Below are 7,503 nucleotides of genomic sequence, written 5' to 3' on the forward strand. Positions count from 1 at the left end.
GCGTTTTTAACAACGAAATGCGAGAAAATCCTGAAATGCAGAAATTTTTCAAAAATCACCCAATGTTAAAACATCCACCTCTCGAACCTCGCGACGCATTCTTCGGTGGCCGTACGGGTAATATTGCGACGCTGTGTGAAATTAAAAATAACGAGAAAATTTGTTACGTGGACGTATGCTCGCTTTATCCTTTCATATTAAAAACCAGCGCTTTTCCGATAGGTCATCCGGATATATATATCGGCGAGGAATGCATCGAGCTAATCGGCTTACCCAATCGATATAATTTTGACGCTGTGGAAGGACTCGTTCGCTGCCGAGTACTCCCCCTACGCGACCTTTTTCACCCTGTGCTTCCGTATCGAGTACACGGTAAACTCATGTTTGCCTTATGTCGTAGCTGTTGCGAAACATTCGCTGAAACAGAGTGCACGCACGAGCGTAGTGCCGATCGTGAGTTCGAGGGTACCTGGGTTGCTTGTGAATTGCGCAAAGCCATTGAGAAAGGCTATCTTGTAAGAGCTGTAAGCGAAATTTGGCAGTACAATGTTACTCGTTACGACCCCACCACGCGCCAAAGCGGTTTATTCACCGATTACATAAACTGCTTCCTTTAGCTCAAACAAGAAGCCAGCGGATGGCCGAGCGAATGCGTAGACGACGAGTCTAAAGAGCGTTATCTACGCGAGTACGAAAATACCGAAGGTATCACCCTCGATAAAATAAATATCGCGCGAAACCCAGGCTTACGGTCGGTTGCGAAATTATGCTTAAACTCGTTTTAGGGAAAATTCGGGCAGCGAAGCAATCTTCCGAAAACCGAGATTATACATACCTATCAACAGCTCGTGTCTTTACTCGCAAGCAGCGAACACGAAGTAACATCGTTGCTACACGTCAACAATGAAGTGCTTTACGTCTCGTGGCAGCTACGGGAAGAGGCAATCGCCGCCTCCCCAATGACAAACGTGGTGATTGCCGCGTACACAACAGCCCAAGCGAGACTCAAATTATACGAGTATCTCGAACTACTCGACCAGCGTGTATTATATTACGACACCGATTCCTGTATATATCTAAGTACCGGCGCTCCAAACGAGTACGAACCAACTACGGGAAAATTTCTAGGCGATATGACCGACGAGCTCGAAAGCTATGATTGCGGGAGCTATATCACGTCGTTTGTCTCCGGGGGCCCGAAATTTTACGCGTATGTCGTTCGTACACCGGATGGGCGCACGCATGAAGTCTGCAAGATAAAAGGAATCACGCTAAATTACAGCAATTCTTTAATAGTTAATTTCAAATCTATTAAATCTTTAATATTACAAAGGGAAAACAAGCGAAGCGAGGAAGAAAATCCGACTGCGATAAATCTACGCTTTAACGCTATCCGTCGCACAACATTTCACGACGTCGTGACTCGAACCGGAACGAAAGCCTGCACCCCCGTATTACTAAAACGTAGATTTATCAATAAACATTTTTTTCTTCCCTACGGTTACGTGACCAAATAGCTAAATCTTATATTTAAAACAACATTGCGAGTTTTCCGCTTTAAAATAAGAAATATTGTAAATAGGCTAAAATACTTGTAGTTTTATTTTTCCTTATTGTTGTAGCTTCAAATTATATCATGTTAAAATAAAAATAATATTTTAAAACATTGCGTTACTTCTCAATATTTATATCTTTGTTTTTCCCAAGAGCGATTTTAATCTTACGCCAACGCCCAATTTCTTACTCTTTCTTCGCGCTACTTATAAGAAAGCAACCGCTTTACCCCAGAAGGTCTCTACCTGACGCAGTCACAGCAAAAACAGGCTTCCAAATTCGATCTCCGCCATTTTCTACCCTTCTTAACCCTCCCCTTTTTGAATAAGACCCCAAAACTTCCCTCCAATCACGGAACGGTCAGTTACGGGGTATCCAATCAGAACCCTACTAACTCGGGGTGGCCACGCCCACCAGACACGCCTCTGGCGCCAGTCGGAGTGTGACGTCACAACTGTCACCCCGGTGCTGCCCACTTACTACTCACATTTGATTCACAACGAAGTCCAATGGACAGAATCAAATCTTCGGAACTCCGACTCGGACATTCTCTTCTCTCTTTGATTGAAATTATTAAAGAACACTTGATTTAAATAAAACATTTAGTGGAATCGATTTTCGCGACAATACATAATTAATCGTTGAAACTTACTTTTTGGAGATCTTCTCGATGCTTCTTCTAGAGCGTGTTCTGCGATCTTGCACTGACTGGCACTCGCAATAGTTTAAAGAAACGTATACGCTGGTATCTGAAATGCAAGAGAGCGTGCTCCGCCAAAACACAAGTTTTTTTAAGCTCGGAAAAGGGTAGGACTATTCCCGAATTTTCACTTTTCCGAAATTTAAATCTTTCATTTGCTGAGCTTGTTTCTCCACTTTTCCTATCTTATAATTATTGGGCATTTGCACCCCATCCCTTCTCTATTTTCTTAAACTTTTATGTTTTTGCCCTTAGTTTCTAGATTTTGGTGAGGAGTTCTCGAGATCTATTGGTTTTTAGGAATAAGATGTCTACAAAATACCCCCGCCTCAAAGAGTTATCCCTTCCGAGCCTTCCAGAATTTTATTATCATTTTTAGAGAGATGATAGGAAAACTTTTACTATCTGTATGACGCATTGTGTTACCTGATTTTATTGCTTTCGTCTGCATCACATATTCCGGTAATCACGGGCCTCTCGCGCCCTTGGTTTTTCTAAGGCTTAGGATATATGTGCAATTACATTTTAAGAAAAAGTTATTTTTTCCTTTTCCTGTAATGGACAGGCTATCAGAGTTGAAATATTTATGAGCCTTTAAGTTTTGATTTTTTTGTCATGTCCAGACAAATTCTTTTTGTGTGGTTTTTGTTGGCGCCCGTTTACAATTTGTTGCATGTTTTTTATGCTTTCACGCAACAACTTGTGCCGGAATATGTTAGTGTTATGAATTGTCTTTCTGGAAGGTTCTGAAGTTTTTCTTTTGTGTTGCAATGGACTATGGTCTACCTTCCTCTTAACTAAATTTTCTAATACGTGTCGAAAAAAAGAGACGCGGAGTCGGAGACGTAACAATTGGCGTAAACCTAGAAGTAATTAACAATGAATATAACTGATTACTAACCATAAGAATGTGAATAAAGTAAGAAAAAGTGAATAACTAATTCAATCACTAATTGTAAAAATAATCAAAATAAATAATTAATAAGCTATTTTTGGAACATAGTTTTACTATATACGAATAATAGAGAATGTGATGAACTTGAAGCTGCATATACGTAGTTAAATTTATTATTATATGGGACAGATCCAAATACAACCATCAAATAGTTAAGTTAATATACAAGCAGAAGATTATTTTTTTGTATATGATACGTACACAAAATTATTCCACAATGTAAAATTATTGAGATGCTGAATAAGTTCTAGCTGTTTTTTCGTAAAAATTGTTATATTTTAAAAAATCAGAAAAAATTCTTTCATTAAAAATATTGTCCTTATCTAGCCACTATTTTTTTCCATCGTCTTGGCAGCATTTGAATTCTACGTCGGAAAACAACTTGTCTTTTTTTGTTATCCAAAAGTCGATCCATATTTTGACATCTTCATAAGAATGGAAGTGCTGCTTAGTCATTCCATGTACCATTGACTAAAACAAGTGGTATTCGGAAGAGGCAATGTCTAGTGAATATGACGGTTGGAATAGAACTTCTCATTTAAACGTTTCTAAGTAGACTTTTACCTGTTTTGTAACATGTGACCGAATGTTGTCATACTGCAAAATCACACTTGCGGTGTCAATACAGTACGAAAGAGTAGGACAGAGTTTATTTCTCTGTTCCTTTCCTCTATCCAACGGTAGTCGAAGCGTTGACTTCACACGGACGCAACTGTGCATTTAAGCGCGTAATGTACTGCGAGTGAGAGTTGGACTTTCTGGCACGAACGGTGCAAGCGCAAGGCTTTGTGACGTGAGATCCCTCTCTTGCGACGTACGAGTTACCGAAAAAGAACGTCCTTCGGAATATGAGTCTTTTAGAATATATTGATGCGCCTGGCTTGAAAAACGTTGCGTTTGGCATTGATGTTCGGCGCAAAGCTTGTCGTGTCTGAAGATTCCGCGGAATGTATTGCCTGTTTCCCATTGCTAAGGAACAGTCTTATGTTTAAAATGTTGTATGTTCAGTCTTGCCCGTGACTTGATCAGATGCCGTTGTGTTTTGATTAAATCGTTCTAATTAAAGTTCTTATTCTTTTTAAAAGACTGAGTTGTTCTTTCGTGGTGCGTGAGTATCGCGAGTGTGGTGTGTGTGCGCGGAGTCGTCTGTGAGAATCCCGACTCTGAGTGCAACAATATCGTGCCGAGTTAAGCAGAAATTATCGAGTACCGTTGTTCGGAAAGGGAAAAAAACCGTCGCTGTCACCGCTTAGCGAGCCGGTGCCGCGTGGATCACGCCGCGCTCGCGTGCCGAACAGCTGGCATCGTCGCCAGCCGCGACATTAATATTTTCGGCGTGCCTTGGTGAATATCGAGTCACCTCAAATTAAATTCTATTTTTTCGCCGTTATGCCGGTAAAATTCGTCTGGAACGATCTAGATATAAAAGAAGCGGCTTTTTTCCGTGCCGCATAGTCGTCTCTAAAATAGCGTGCGGATTCCCCGTTGTAGTTTCGGCCTGGCAATCGCTCGACGCGTCGAGTGCTGTGAGACAGGTGTCTTGTGTTAATCGCGTGCGATACGTTTAAGTTTTTGCGACATTGTCGCGCGTTTCAAAACATTTCTTTTGTACGTGATCTAAATATATCTATTTCGATTGAAACTGTACTTGAACCCGTCTTTTCACACAACCGTACTGTACCGTATCACAAGGTAAAAAAAAATCCAATTGGCGAACATTACGGAAAAGCAAAAACCAAACGTGGGTGAAATTTTGACAAACCGGCACGGTTCGATCTCGTGTTCAATGTCTTTGTGGGCAAGACAGAGTTACATCACACAGCAATATATTCTGACTGGTTCGATGGTGAGTCTATCTGACTCAGGGTAAGTGCAGAACGCAGTTGTACTGCTGCGTTATACATCTGAGATATTTACAACTTTTGTATTGTGGTAATTAACCAAGTTTCCTTGATTGAATATCGCGGCATAAGCGGAGTATGACTCGGTCGTGCAACGGAAGTGCTACTTGTGTCCTGTATCAGGTGATCTTATAATCTCGCGTGCGTGTCGTATATTCTATTTCCTTGCATATTTTTCCGCTACTAAAATTTACCATATATTATATTCTTTTGCTTGCATTTTTCGTTCAGTATTAATTCTTACGTACATTTACTGTACATTCTATTTCCAGGGTTTGTTTTTTATTTATTCCAGTTTTGTAAATGCGTTTTCGGTTTTTATAGTTGAAACGACCTGTTATTTTCGCGCAACCGATTGTCGGCCTAACGAGTATATACCCAGGACGCACGTCGGAATAGCAGGATTCGAGATGATTAGGTCCATGAAAGCATCGAAACTGGATTTAAATAGAAAGAATAAATAATAGTTTATTCAATCAACTAATATAACAAATAACGCGCGTGTACTAAAGACGCTGTCGACTTGAATAAAATATAAGTGACGGCGAAAGTGACGGCAAGCGCGGTTATCGGCGGAATAGGGCGTCGCTTATCTATACTGTGATCGACGCGGGAGTAGCCATGGTTTTTGGAGACGAGGATAAATAACGGCAGACGTGGCGATTGGTGGAATTAAGCGTCGCGTTAACTGATCGGCGTACAATGAGTCAGATCCACGACTAGATGGACGCGGCGATGGGTCGGTAATACGCGGGCGGTAAATCACGACGGTCGCAGAGGTTTTGAGGATAGAAGCACCGGCAAGGTGTCACTTAGCCGAGAGTGTTCGGCCGAAACGGAGAACATTTCACCCCATAGATTGTGACGGTGCGACAAGATATTCTGATGATACAATCGCTCTGGCTGTAGACGCGGGATCGAGAGATTTCGAAGGAGGCCGAGTGCGCTGCACCTTACAAGCCGGTCTAGCGACGGAGTCAAGACTTAGGTATTTGGAACGAGCGTTAAGAGTTTCTGACCGAGGCAGAGTCCGCTCTACCCCGTTTAGGGGCTTGATTCAAGAAGCGGAGAAAGCTCGGATGTTCGCGCTAAGCGAACGGAGCGAGAACGATCCTGATTGTCTTCGACATTGCCTTTTTATACGGCAAAAAGGCGATTGCCGGAAGTGACCTAGCACATGGCGCTCGGTGTGGCACGCGCTGATACAGCTCGGGCATAGAGACAGAGAGTTTGCTCGGACGAGCTCAGTCTCGTTCGTCTAAGTCCGCTTCGCGGGACTTAGCGCGAGAACGATGAACGTCGCACCGTCGTTTGAGTTTCGATCGGTCGAAACATTTAAAAATTTGTTGGGGCGCCCCGCGCCCTAAGTTCTTGCTGGAGCGGGTTTTCGGCTCGGCGGACGACCAGTGTCCGTCGGAACAATGCTCGTATCGGAAGAGCCTCGTTACATAGTTTCTTGCATGCGTTTTCAGATCATTCCGTTTTCTTGCGTGTGATTTCCGTTTATACCACTTCCGTAAGTGCGTTTTACACTTGAACATTTCTTACAATGTATAATTATGAAATGCATATACAAACAATGAATATAAATGTTTCAATTACGTACAAATAATTTGTTTGAATAAATAAAAAATAATGCAAATTTATATAAATTATAATTTAAACACTGTTACATTTTTATACAAATTTCCTCATTAATATTTTAAGAGTCAAGAATTAAAAACATCCGCATCTATTAGGTGCTTACATGTATTTTGATCATTTTTTTACTGTAAAAAGGCATTTATTGAGAAAAATTGGTACTTACTATATTAATCAAAATATTTTTCTCAAATCTCAAATGCACGTTGTGAGAGACTTAAAAATGTAATACAGTTCGGAAGAATATACGAATATGATTATCGCGTACGGATTAGCGGGTAAATGCGCATATCGTGCAGCCGCGATCTACGCGGAACGGCACCCGTCAGATCACACAATTTTTAGTGTTGTTAACAGATTACGTCAGACGGGCTGTTTAACGCACAATACCAAAAATATTCCTGTACGTCGGCAAGTGCGGAACGAAGAACGTATTTTAAACTTGTTCAATTTTCGTCCGGAAACCAGTATACGACGTGCGGCACATGAATTAAATCTATCGCGATATGAAATATATCGCACCTTGCGGGTCAATGAGTTACACCCGTATCATTATCAGAAAGTGCAACAAATATTGCCAAGAGATTTTGAACAACGATTGGCGTTTTGTCAAGGTATCATTACTCATTTTTTATACTTTTAATGTAATTTAAAAGCATTATAATAATCACAACAATTTATGCAGGATTCCTCGCACAATATCGGCGGAACGTTTCATCCCCCTGTTGTAACCCGACCCTGGCAACAGCAAG

The 7,503-nt window shown here is 41.3% G+C and overlaps 1 pseudogene; it reads left to right on the forward strand.

Moving 5' to 3' along the window:
- The first annotated feature begins 380 nt into the window (after window positions 1–380).
- Window positions 381–2,554, forward strand: LOC139107844 (uncharacterized; annotated as a pseudogene).
- The last annotated feature ends 4,949 nt before the right edge of the window (window positions 2,555–7,503 follow it).

The sequence above is a fragment of the Cardiocondyla obscurior genome, linkage group LG14, assembly GCF_019399895.1.
Source record: "Cardiocondyla obscurior isolate alpha-2009 linkage group LG14, Cobs3.1, whole genome shotgun sequence".
Classification (NCBI taxonomy): Eukaryota; Metazoa; Arthropoda; class Insecta; order Hymenoptera; family Formicidae; genus Cardiocondyla; species Cardiocondyla obscurior.